At 45.5% G+C, this 13,135-nt stretch overlaps 1 protein-coding gene across 1 annotated transcript in view; it reads left to right on the forward strand.

The window, feature by feature from the left end:
- Positions 1-213: 213 nt before the first annotated feature.
- The window catches only part of LOC144000389 (interferon-induced very large GTPase 1-like), a 109,504-nt gene continuing 96,582 nt past the window's right edge, over positions 214-13,135 (forward strand). Inside the window, exon 1 of the mRNA XM_077494198.1 lies at positions 214-345. The gene's annotated coding sequence lies outside the window, so the exon portion shown is untranslated. The remainder of the gene's footprint in view (positions 346-13,135) is intronic.

Consider the following 13,135-nt stretch of genomic DNA (forward strand, 5'->3'; position numbering starts at 1 on the left):
GCTGAACATCACTTTTATCCACAGTTTTCCTTTATATAAGTTTATTGACAAGAACGACACACACATATACATTTATTTGTTATTTTATGTATTTATTTTATTTAAACCGGCAAAAAAAATAAAAAATAAAGTACAATTTGGTAACTTACCTGATTTGTAAAGTTGACCCACCCATGGGTTATGAACGAGAAAAACACATTGTTTCCTGGCAGGATGTAGATTGGGTGGGCTGGTTGTAACGTATTCTATTTCTCAGAAATTATTCTCAGCTACTTTTTCTTTCCTTTTTACAGAATATTTGAGATTTCCGGAGAGAAGAAGCAGCCCCAGAAGACTCGCAGACGGGTAAGTTTTATGTTTGCAACCAGAACTGAATATAAAGAGTCTGGAAGGGATATTTTCCAGGAAGACCCAACAGATTTAGGGATTTACAGAGAAGTGACCACTACACTAGAGAAGAGAACTTCATCAGCACCAGGGCTGGACTGGGACAGAAATTTTGCCCTGGACTTCATCCAGACCGGCCCACTTACATTGTGAGTGTCCCATCAGCACTCCCTTACATCAGAGTGTCCCATCACCAGCCCCCTTAGATCAGAGTGTCCCATCACCAGCCCCCTTACATCAGAGTGTCCCATCACCAGCCCCCTTACATCAGAGTGTCCCATCACCCGCCCCCTTACATCAGAGTGTCCCATCACCAGCCCCCTTACATCAGAGTGTCCCATCACCAGCCCCCTTAGATCAGAGTGTCCCATAACCAGCCCCCTTACATCAGAGTGTCCCATCACCAGCCCCCTTACATCAGAGTGTCCCATCACCAGCCCCCCTTACATCAGAGTGTCCCATCACCAGCCCCCTTACATCAGAGTGTCCCATCACCAGCCCCTTACATCAGAGTGTCCCATCACCAGCCCCCTTACATCAGAGTGTCCCATCACCAGCCCCCTTACATCAGAGTGTCCCATCACCAGCCCCCTTACATCAGAGTGTCCCATCACCAGCCCCCTTACATCAGAGTGTCCCATCACCAGCCCCCTTACATCAGAGTGTCCCATCACCAGCCCCCTTACATCAGAGTGTCCCATCACCAGCCCCCTTACATCAGAGTGTCCCATCACCAGCCCCCTTACATCAGAGTGTCCCATCACCAGCCCCCTTACATCAGAGTGTCCCATCACCAGCCCCCTTACATCAGAGTGTCCCATCACCAGCCCCCTTACATCAGAGTGTCCCATCAGCACCCCCTTTACATCAGAGTGTCCCATGAGCAGCCCCTTACATCAGAGTGTCCCATCAGCACCCCCTTACATCAGAGTGTCCCATGAGCAGCCCCCTTACATCAGAGTGTCCCATCACCAGCCCCCTTACATCAGAGTGTCCCATCACCAGCTCCCTTACATCAGAGTGTCCCATCAGCACCCCCTTTACATCAGAGTGTCCCATGAGCAGCCCCTTACATCAGAGTGTCCCATCAGCACCCCCTTACATCAGAGTGTCCCATGAGCAGCCCCCTTACATCAGAGTGTCCCATCACCAGCCCCCTTACATCAGAGTGTCCCATCACCAGCCCCCTTACATCAGAGTGTCCCATGAGCAGCCCCCTTACATCAGAGTGTCCCATCAGCACCCCCTTACATCAGAGTGTCCCATCAGCGCCCCCTTACATCAGAGTGGCCCACTGAGCCATCGGCCCACTGGGAAACTCCCGGTAGTCCCGATGGCCAGTACATGCCTGACCGGCACTGACTGTATAGACCCCGACACTTTGCCCCCTTCGGAAGGAATCGGCAGAGTCTCCCAAAGAACTCTCCCTCACCTTCCCTGGATCTAAATCCTCACAAAAGTAAGATAATCCACTAGTTCTACAGCTTTATGTTCTGGGAATACTATATATTTATATATATATATCTGTTTGTATAATATTTATTTATTCATATATTTATATTAAGAAAACAAAAAAGGCAGCGCTGCATTTTTGGTTTTATTGTTTTCTATGCAATTGTATCATTGTTGATGCTGGCTGCTTTATACATTGTTTCTATTTGGTAGCGCAATTATATATATATTGGATATATTTATATTACTTTATTATCCACCTCAGGGCCGGGACAAAGGGTGGGCAGGAGGGACGGCTGCCCTTGGCGCAATAGTTTATTGCAGGGGTAGGGGGCACCCTGACCCTGACCCTAAGGGAAAGGGGGGGGCGCAGTTTGGCATCTTTGCCCTAGGCGCTGGATGACCTTGTTCCGGCACTGATCCACCCTTCTATCTCTCATCTTATCAACGTTTACCACAATGTTAAATTGTTCTGAGGACAGAAGGTTTTTTGTTATTTTTTGGTTTTTTTTTTTTACCTTAATGCATTTTATACATTGAGGTAAAAAAAACCTTCTGCATTTACTTTTTTCTATAATAAATACCCCACATTTAAAAAATAAATATTTTTACCTCAGTTTAGGCCGATACGTATTATTCTACATATTTTTGGTAAAAAATATTGCATTAAGTGTATATTGATTATTTTGGGCAAAAGTCATAGTGATATAGATACTAAAGCGCAAACAATAAATACGTGAACTCAGAAACAAGTGAAAAATAACTAAATAATTAAGCTGCAAGCAAGCTAAAAAAAAGTGTTCCGACAATAATAAAAAGGATGAATATGTGAAAAATTGCTGCGCTCTAATTAACTTATCACTGCATGCACAGTATAATAAATAATCGGTGGGAACCCAATTATTCCTCGTAAAGTGCAAATTTAAAGAGTACACAAGCTATAATAGATTATCTAAATATAACCACAATTAAATAAATATATGTGTATAAATATCTGTGAAACAGAAATAATTTGTCAGGTCACCTTGAGGCGAGGTGACAGATGCACACCGTAGGGATCAGGAGTGCACCGCAAGGTTGTGGACCCTACGGCTGACTGCTGCGGATGGGAGATAGGTCCCACCGGGGGTTAGAGCGTAAGATTCCCTGGGGCGCGGAGTCTAAGAGCTAGCAGGTGTTCACCAGTGCCTCGAGTGGTGAGGATGGACTTGGCTGCAACTGGCTGCAGGTCACGACTCCCAGGGTCCCCCAGCTCACACCCACAGTAGGCAACAGGAGGATAGGGATGGTGAGGGACAAAGCCAAGGTCGGGGCCACAAGCAGACAGGAATAGTCAGGGACGCGCCAAAAGGTCAGGATCACAGGCAAACAGGGATAGTCAAGGACACGCCAAAGTCGGTAATAGAACAACAGAAGAGCACACGGCAGATAACAGGAAGCTAACACACAAAGGAATACACAATGGTTGATCAGCACTGTTGGCCTGCAGTGCACAGGTTAATATAGGGCTCCCTGATAGGGCCTGGGGTGGAGCCATGCTTAGAGGAGAGGTTATAAAAACCACCAGGTGGAAGTGGCTGGCCTCTTAGTCTGAACACATGAGGGGAGGTAAGCATGAGGGGAGGTAAGCAAGCATAACCATGGCATAATTATTCTGTGTTGTACCCAATTTCTCTGTGCAAATTATACACAAACTATAATAAATTGTCTGAATGTAGCCACAACTAAATAAATAAATGTGTATACATAGTTGTGAAATGAAATACAGGAGCTGAAAAGCCATAAAAAATTATTTTAAATTAATTAAATCATTTAAGAAACGGGGTGCATAAGCTAAAATGTGAAACAGTTATACAAAAAAAGCCGCGCTTATGGAATGGGCCACGATCAACAGGGATATATATGAATATTTATGTACCCCCAGAACCTTTCTCTCTTAATAGCTTTTAATTAATTTAAATTATCAATTTTACAAATTATAAGAATTTTAATCATTTTATGAGGTTGCTGCCTCCCTGAAATACACAGGCTGCGTTCAACAACCTGTGTTGGAAAATGAATAATTGTTGTGGGCTGCTGGCGCTACCTCAGGCTATTTTTGTGCATTTGTTGTGCAAGTTTTATAGATTGTATTTTTGTGGAAAATCTTTTTTGGACAAAGTGAAACTTTTTGGCGTACGGAAAAGTTTTTTTCATTTTTTCGCAATAAAGCATGTTAAAGCAACCTTTTTTAAACTAAAGAAGATTTTCAGCCTGTTCCCCTTCCCCCAATTATAATTGTTCAGCAAATCAAAAATACTACACCATGAGTGGGTTTTTTTCCTTTTGACTGGCGGATAAAAGAGTTTTTTTCATCTCCTTAAAAAAACCTGTGGAGGACCTGTTGAAGACAGAGCCAAGCAGTGGAATCCTCAATAGAGTGGAATATAGATTACAGGCGTACAACCCCCTAGGGGGTGCGTGGATTCGGTGAGTGGGGACCCTTGAGGGGGAATGAGCACGGAAGTCACCCATAAGCAGGCATAATCACAAAAGTCACCTTCCTGTTATTTGAAGCAGAATAATTGTACATCTGGGAATACCTGACAGAAGATTTATCGTGGACTATATACACATATATATATAATTTTTTGCCTTCATTTTTCCCATATTTATTTTTTCACATTTATTTTTCACATTTTTTTCTCTTTTTTTAAAAATATTGGATGAGATTGCACTTTTTATAACTTTTGGTTTTACACGTAAACAAATTTATTATTGATCAATGTTTGGGGGTCTCTCCAGTATAAATAATAATTAGCACAAGGGTTGTGTATGTGAATTGGAGGTATAGCTGTACACTTTCCACATATGGGGATTTTTCTAGTATCACAGAATAGTTTGGATATCACTTGGTTTTTATTTTTTGTTTGTGTTTTTTGCTTTTAGCTCTTTGTTGAAAGAAGTGACGAATTTATTCAGTTCACTTATGGCAATTAATATACCGTAAGTGGTGTGTAGTCACATTTTGTTGGACTAAGGGTATGAGAGAAAAAACCTTTTTGGTTTTATCACAGTATTTGGGATATAACATTAAACACGATTCTAATATATATAGTCCTTAGGGATAATAAATGATTAATATAGGTTCAAATTTAATATTGTAAACAGAAAATAGCCTGAGGTAGCGCCAGCAGCCCACAACAATTATTCATAAGCTAAAATGTGCTTATGAAAAAAATTCTAGAAATAATAAATATTGGGTTTAAATGTCATCTATAATTAATGATAGAATAATTGAGAAAATAGCTTGTAAAATAAAAATAAAATAATAAAAAAAAGAATATTAAATATATGTGGTTAAAAACTTTTACATATCCTATTTTTACAAGCTATTTACTAACTTATGCATCCTGTTTCTCAATTATTCTATCATGAATTATATATGACATTTAAACCCAATGTTTATTATTATTATTATTTTTTTTTTTTTTCATAAACAAATATTAGCTTATGCGCCCCGTTTCTTTTTTTTTTTAACATTCAAAAGTTTATTAAGGAAGTATAGATATGTAACACAAGAATCAAGACAATACTGTATAAATCACATATGGTACAGGAATCGCCATTAAACAATGCAGTAGAAAAAACAAAGAATATACCAAAGTCTTCTATGGGCTGAGGTCTATAGTGTCGCCAGGTATACAGACAACAAAAAGCGGGCTGGGACCGTTGTCCAGCCCAACCCTATCCCATAGCCCGACTATTGAATTCACCATTTACACTTTCCAGTTAGAAAAGGTATGAAAGAGACTCATAAAGAGGGGAAAGGGGAGAAAAAGAAAGGAAAGGTGGGGGGGGAATCATATGAGGGCGAATGAAAGGGACGCCTCAGGGCAGGGAGCCACCCGCGGCCCCACAACGCATGTCCAGGTTTCCCTGAAATCAGCAGGTCCACCGGGAAAGGGGAATAATCAGTTCACCAGATCCAGGTAATCTCGAGAGTATCTAAAGGTAAACCATGGAGACCAGGTAGTGTGAAAACGGCCCACATCCTCCTCAGCCTGAGCCCTAGTGTCTTCCATCTCGCAGATGTATGCTACCTTCAGCAACCAGTCTTTCGTGGAGGGAATCAGGGGCGACCTCCATAAGGTTGGTATTAGAGATTTAGCTGCGTTTAAAAGGTGTCTGGTGAGCGAACGTTTGTATTTCTTAAACGAGAAGCTTGAGATATGTAATAAGCAGCAAGCCGCGTCGAGTGTAAGAGTGGTCTCCGTAATTTTGCGTATCAGTCCTATCACCCTGTCCCAGAATACCTTGATGCGGTCACACCGCCACCATATGTGGATCAAAGTACCCCTGTCCTCGCCACATCGCCAGCACATCTCAGAGGTCTGTGGGTACCACGCGTGCAGTTTCACCGGAGTTGCGTACCAGTGCGTCAAAATTTTATATGCGGTTTCCTGCATCCTGGTACTCAAAGAGCATTTATGGGCCAGGTTACAGGCCTGGCTCCATTGAGCGTCCGTGACCGTCACTCCCAGGTCGTCCGACCACTTCTGTCTCAACCTGTCCGTGTCGGGGGCCATCCTGTTGGTCAGCCACTTATAGGCTATCGAGGTTGTCCGCGGCACCCGTTCTCCCTTTAAACATAAAGTTTCAAAGTCCGTGTGTCCTCTACAGAAGTCCCCGCTCCGGGAGCCCTTGGATAAATAGTCTCGGACCTGAAAATAAGTCCACCAGGACAAGGAGGGAATTTTGCCCTCCTCCCGTATGTCGGTCAGGTCTCTAAGTCGTCGGTCAAGAAAGCAGTGTCCCGCCAAAAGCGGCAGTCCCCTTTCTCCCGAGAACAAAGAATGATTACCCATGCCCGGAGGAAAATCAGGATTCCCCCATAGAGGTGTCAAGGGGCTCAGAGGGGATGTAAAAGCGTTGGTCGACTTCTGTTTCGTGAGTTGATGTAGTATGTGTAAGGTGGCGCCCACTGTCGGATGCTCCTTCGTTCTATTTGGTAACCTAGCAAAGGGAATCCAGGGGGAGAATCGCAGGGGAGTCGAGCTAAGTGCCTGTTCGATAGCTATCCAGTCCTTAACGTCGGAATGGCAATGCCAGTCGACTACTCGTGCCACGTGGGAAGCTTGGTAATATCTGCCATAGTCAGGGATGCCCATCCCCCCTTCCGACTTGCCCCTAGTTAAGAGGGAGAATCTAATGCGGGGAGGCTTGTGCGCCCAAATGAAGCGCAGTTGGGTGGACTGAAGGGTTTTAAAAAAACTTTTCGGTATCTTAATGGGCAAGGTGCGTAGTAGGTATAGAATCTTGGGCAGGACAGTCATCTTGCATACGGCTGCCCTGCCAAACCAGGAGAAACAACCAGAGTGCCATTTAAGAAGGTCTTGTTCAATCGATTTGAGAAGTGGGGGGAAGTTTTTAGCGAAAAGCGATGACAGCCTGGGTGTTAACATCACTCCCAGGTATTTGATGGCATGGGACTCCCACTTAAAAGGACTATTAGCCCGTGCCATCTGTAGGGTAAGGTCGGGTAGGGAAATATTCATCGCTTCCGATTTGGTGTAATTAATTTTCATGTTCGACAAGAACCCATATGTGTTGAACTCTTTCATTAGGGCCGGGATGGAAATATGCGGCCTAGTTATAAAAAACATAAGGTCGTCCGCGAAAGCAGCAACTTTATACTCTTTCCCGCCCACTTGGTATCCACCAATATTCCCGTTCGCTATCACGGTACGAATAAAGGGCTCCAGAGTGAGAATAAACAATAAGGGCGAAAGGGGACAGCCCTGTCTGGTGCCGTTGCGAATGTCTATTACGCTCGAGAGGTTGCCGTTAATCTTCAATCGTGCCGACGGGTTTTGGTAGAGGGACGTTATCCAAGACATCATCTCGGTGCCCATTCCCACCTGTCTACACGTCTCAAACATGAAGTCCCACGCCACCCGATCGAAGGCCTTCTCCGCGTCCGTGGACAGGAGAAGGCCCTCGATCCCAAGCTCCCCAGACGCATGAATCAAGTTCAACACTTTCGTGACATTATCCCTCGCCTCTCTCCCCGGCATAAAGCCCGCTTGATCAGGGCCAATCAAATCATGTAGTAGGGGCTGTAACCTGTTAGAGATAACTTTAGCAAGGATTTTAGCGTCGATGTTTAGGAGGGAAATCGGCCTGTAATTAGCGCAATGCAGGGGATCTTTTCCCGGTTTCGGTAAAACAGTGATGTGGGCTGATAGAAAATCCGGAGGGACCCGACGCGGTTCCGAGAGGGAGTTCAGTGCTGTCCTAAGGTGAGCTCCTAATTTGTCCAAAAAGGTCTTGTAATATATAGCCGTAAACCCGTCGGGGCCTGGGCTCTTTCCCGGTTTAAGGTCCTTAACTGCATGTTGAATTTCTAGGGCGGTGATGGGAGCATTAAGGGACTCACTAACCTCCGCTGGGAGCGACGGAATTCCTGAGTGCCTAATGTAGTCCCTAATTGCTTGTAGTCTGTCCCCCTGTACGTCCTGAGGTCTATGTGGAGTCGGGAGGTTATAGAGACTAGAGTAGAACGCCTGGAAGTGACGGGCTATATCTTCACTGGTCCTATCTATATGACCCCTGGTATTACGAATGCCTGCTATGGTAGTGCCTAACCGCGGTCCTCGCAGTGCTCTAGCCAAGAGTCGCCCCGTCTTGTCCCCTTGTTCGTAATATAGTTTGCGTTTGAAGTAAAGGAAACGTCGAGTCTGGGAGTCCAGGATTGATTTAAGAGCCTTCCTGGCTTCCAATAGGGTAGTGGCCGACTGTAGGGACAGGGACTGTTTGTGCAAAGTTTCTAGGCGCTTGATCGTCTGCGTCAACTGCAGTATCTCCTTGTCCCGCTCCCTCTTCCGTCGGGCACCCAGTTTAATGAACTCCCCCCTCATAAAGCACTTGTGGGCCTCCCATATCATCATGGGGTCCATCCCCGGCGCCACATTATGGCCAAAGAACTCAGTCAATTTATCATGAAGCCCAGGTAGCAGTGTCGGGTCCGATATGAGGGAGGAGTTCAAACGCCACGCACCTCTGCCCCTAGCCGTGTCTGTCCATTCCAAGCATACGGAAATGGGAGCATGGTCCGAAATGGTCTGGATGCCTATAGAGGCATCCTGCACAAGGTGTAGGTCTCTTCTGGACACGAACAGGTAGTCAATTCTGGAATGTCGGTTATGTGGTATTGAGTAAAACGAATAGTCCCTATCGTCTGGGTGGAGGAAGCGCCATGTATCCACCAGGTCCAGGGAGTACAAGAGGGTTTTAATCTGTTTGAGAATTTTGAAAGTAATGTAAGTTTTCCCAGTGGAAGTGTCGACCAGGGGATCGAGAGGGATATTGAAATCACCACCGAGGATAAGTCGGCCAGATCCAAATCCCTCCAGCTCCCTCACCACTTTTCGGCAAAAAGTCAGATGACCCGTATTAGGGAAATACACGTTGGCCAGCGTGGTGGGCACTCCCATACATTCACCCTTCAGGAAAATAAACCGTCCCTCAGGGTCAACCAATTTGCTCGTAACCTCAAAAGAGGCATCCTTACTCAGAAGGATAGATACTCCCTTGGACCTGGAGACATCACTCGTGGCATGGTGCACCTCCGTAAAGAGGGAGTCTGTTAGTCTAGGCACCTGGTTAGTCTTAAAGTGGGTCTCCTGTAAGAAGACTATCTTGGGCCTACCTTTCCTCAGTTCCCTCAGAAGGGCAGAGCGTTTCTCAGGAATATTCAGGCCTTTGATATTGTGGGACACCACTGTAGGCGATCCTCCAAGCCCCGAATAGGCCATTGCTTGTACCTAGGAGTAGGTGTGGGAGCAACTATCCCCGGATCTGTTGAAAGGAAGGGGACAAATTAGGTGCGTGTGTGGACCCTAGGTGGCTATCCCGCCCGAGACGTCAGCAAGCAGCACGGGTAGGGTCATGAACAGAGGGGGAAAGGGAGAGAGGCAGAGAAACAGGTTATAGAAGAAAGAAAAAAAAAAGGTGTGGAAAAGAAGGCAGACAGAGAGAGTAGATGGAGTGGGAGGAGAAGGTCACACTTATCCGTGCAGACACTGCCCGGATAGAATCAAGTAGTGGTCCGACGCCGATAGGCGATCAGCCCACTTCGGGGGGAACGTGGGAGGTCCGCGGACAGAGATCAGATCCGCAGCTCAGTCCTCCACAATCAGGTAGGATAGAGGCGAACAATCAGACAAATAGAAACACCAATACAGCAAAAATGAACTGTCCGAGTAACGGGTCCGCCCCCACCCTGCCCACCTGAATAGCAGGAAAAAAAAGAAATTCAAAATATGAGTCGTACATCGCCAAATGAAATCTGTGGCATAGAAGCCTTTAAAACTAAACGAGCAAGCAGCATAGCAAACAGAGAAGCTCTCTCGCCTGCAACAATCAACTGTTAATATAACAAGGCTGTTATAGCCGCTCTGGCCAGGGGCATCAAACACGTCCCCAACCAGAGCGCCTCCCCCCCTCACCCAAACACCCTCCAAAATACAATGATTATCACAAGCAGTATGTTGACCAGGGTCCATTATACACCAATCCCATCAACCCCTCCCCCCAGTAGGCAAAGAGCAGATAAGTCCTGGTGGTCTCCCTCCAATGCGGAGAGAGAGGGGTCTGGAGGAACTGAAAGTGCACGGTATCATAGATAGCGCCATCCCGGGAGTCATCCAGGATCAGTTGTGTATGGTCCCTCTAGGTGCTGGAGAAAAGGGCCGACGGGCGCAATCAACAAGCCCGGGGGGATCCGGGAGGGTCCAAGAGATGGGCAGAAAAATCAGGGATCAGGGCCACGAAGGGAGGGGGGGAGCAAGGCACACTTTATCCCCTGGGAGGGAGTCAATAAGTACAAAAGCTCCAAATGCCCACATGTATCAGGGTGAGGATAGGAGCGCAAGGCGTAGGGTGCAGGCCAGAGAGAACGCTAGGGTAGCAGAGCATCAGTTCTCCTGCAGGCTACGGGACGCATGAGCCCTGCCGCGTGGTGTTTCAAGTCCAGAGCCATCCCTCCAGCCCTGTTTCTGCCTTTTAGAAGAGTGCTTATCCGGCGTTATTGGGGGGGAGTGCGGCGGGAAACCGTTGCCCCTTGTGGGGAGAAACTCCTGATACCATTCGGGGAGAGTAATGCGGTCTATCTGGAGTGAGTCGCAGAAGTCCGGCAGGTCGTCAGGTGTGCGGAGCACATGTTGTTTCCCATTGTGGGTCACCAATAGAGCAAAGGGGAAGCGCCAAGTGTAGCGTATGTCCTTTGCCCTCAGAGCTTCCAAAAGAGGCCGCAGGGCCCTGCGGTTTCTTAAAGTGATTTGAGACAAGTCCTGAAACAGTTTAATGTGCTCTCCATTAAAGACTATGTGATCATTTCTGCGCGCTTTGGCCATTATCTCTTCTTTGAGGGCAAAACTGTGTAGACAGCAAATAATGTCCCGTGGGGGGAGGGTGTCTGGGCCTCTGGCTCTCAGAGCCCTGTGTGCCCTGACAAAATCAATGGCGGAATCCTCAGGTCTCTCCAAGAGGCTGTTAAAAACACGCTGGAGTGCAGGAACTACCTGGTCTGCCCCCACCGACTCGGGGATCCCCCGTACCCTAATGTTATTCCTCCTCCCCCTATTGTCGAGGTCCTCCAAATGTCTGTTGATTTCTATAAAGTGCATGACATGTGTGGAAGCCACATCGTCTAACCTCTGAATGGCATGGTCCCTGCGCCTGCCCGCCGTCTCCGCTGCAGCCATCTTTTCTGTAAGAACTAGCAAGTTCGTTTTTAAGTCGGTTATAGCAGCAGAAAAGGAAGCCTTGATGTCTGCTGCAAAGCCTGACATATCGGCATAGGTGAGTGGATGGTCAGGTCCAGTGGGTCTCCTACCTCCTTCCTCCGAGGCTGACTGTGAGTCCTCACTAAACTCCTCGTCCCGCTGAATAGGCACCATCTTGGCTCCCGCCTGGCTTCTCCGTGCCTCGGCCTGGGACTTGAAGATCTCCGGGATATTTCGTTCCCTGGAAGTGTCCGCTTGTCGGCGGGGTCTGCTGTGCTGTGCTGAGCGGCTCTGCTTGCTCATTTTTGGGCGATTAGCGGCGATGTAGCTCGCTGAGGCAGGGTGTCTGGCGGAGCTCCTCCACTATGCTGCCATCTCTCCCGCGCGCCAAGCCACGCCCCTATGCGCCCCGTTTCTTAAATGATTTCATTAATTTAAAATAATTTTTTATACACTTATGGCTTTTTAGCTCCTGTATTTCGTTTCACAACTATGTATACACATTTATTTATTTATTTGTGGCTACATTCAGACAATTTATTATAGTTTGTATATAATTTACATGGAGAATAATTATTCACAGCTATTTATACACATATATTTATTTGTTTGTGGTTATATTTAGATAATTTATTATAGCTTGTGTACTCTTTTTAAATTTGCACTTTACAAGGAGTAATTGGGTTCACACCAAAGTTGAGCGGACACTTGGATGTTCGGGTTCGACAGGGTTCAGCCGAAACTTCGCAAAAAAGTTCGGGGACCGAACTTGACCCAAAATTTACCCCGAACCCCAAACTCCATTGAAGTCAATGGGGACCTGAACTTTTGAGGACTAAAATGGCTCTAAAAAAAGTAATGGAAAGGGCTAGAGGGCTGCAAATGGCAACAAAATGTTGTTAAGAGCATGGCAAGTGCTCTGCAAACAAATGTGGATAGGGAAATAACGTAAAATAACATAAAATACATATAAATAAAAATAATAATATGCTGGAGGCCCCCCTTCTCTGAAGAAGTAGAGGAAGTGATTAAGAACTTCAGAAACTCAACAGCACGATGCCACACATATAAAAAACAATTGACTACGGCGCAAAAAGGAACTAACAGATTATATCCTAGTTTGCTGCAATCAAATATAAATGTCACCTCGTGAGTGAACAAATTCAAAAAGTATATATATATATATATATATATATATATATATATATATATATATATATATATATATATATTAAATGGATTGCGCTATCACCAATCTATACCAGCTCATTAAATATTATTTTCACAGTGTCATACACAAATTTTAAAGTGTGGATAGGGAAATAACTTAAAATAACATAAAAAAAATAAAAACAAAAATAAATAATATGCTGGAGGCCCCCTTCTCAGAAGAAGAGGTACAGGAAGTCATTAAGGACCTCAGAAACTCAACGGCACGATGCCACCAAATACGCCCTTTCTGGGAAAAAAATATTCAATTTAATCTATAAGCTTGTGGGAAAATAAAATACTTTGAAATAAAAAAATTT

Source organism: Lithobates pipiens, unplaced genomic scaffold, assembly GCF_037356315.1.
Source record: "Lithobates pipiens isolate NorthernLeopardFrog02 unplaced genomic scaffold, aLitPip1_a1.2 Scaffold_22, whole genome shotgun sequence".
Taxonomy (NCBI): domain Eukaryota; kingdom Metazoa; phylum Chordata; class Amphibia; order Anura; family Ranidae; genus Lithobates; species Lithobates pipiens.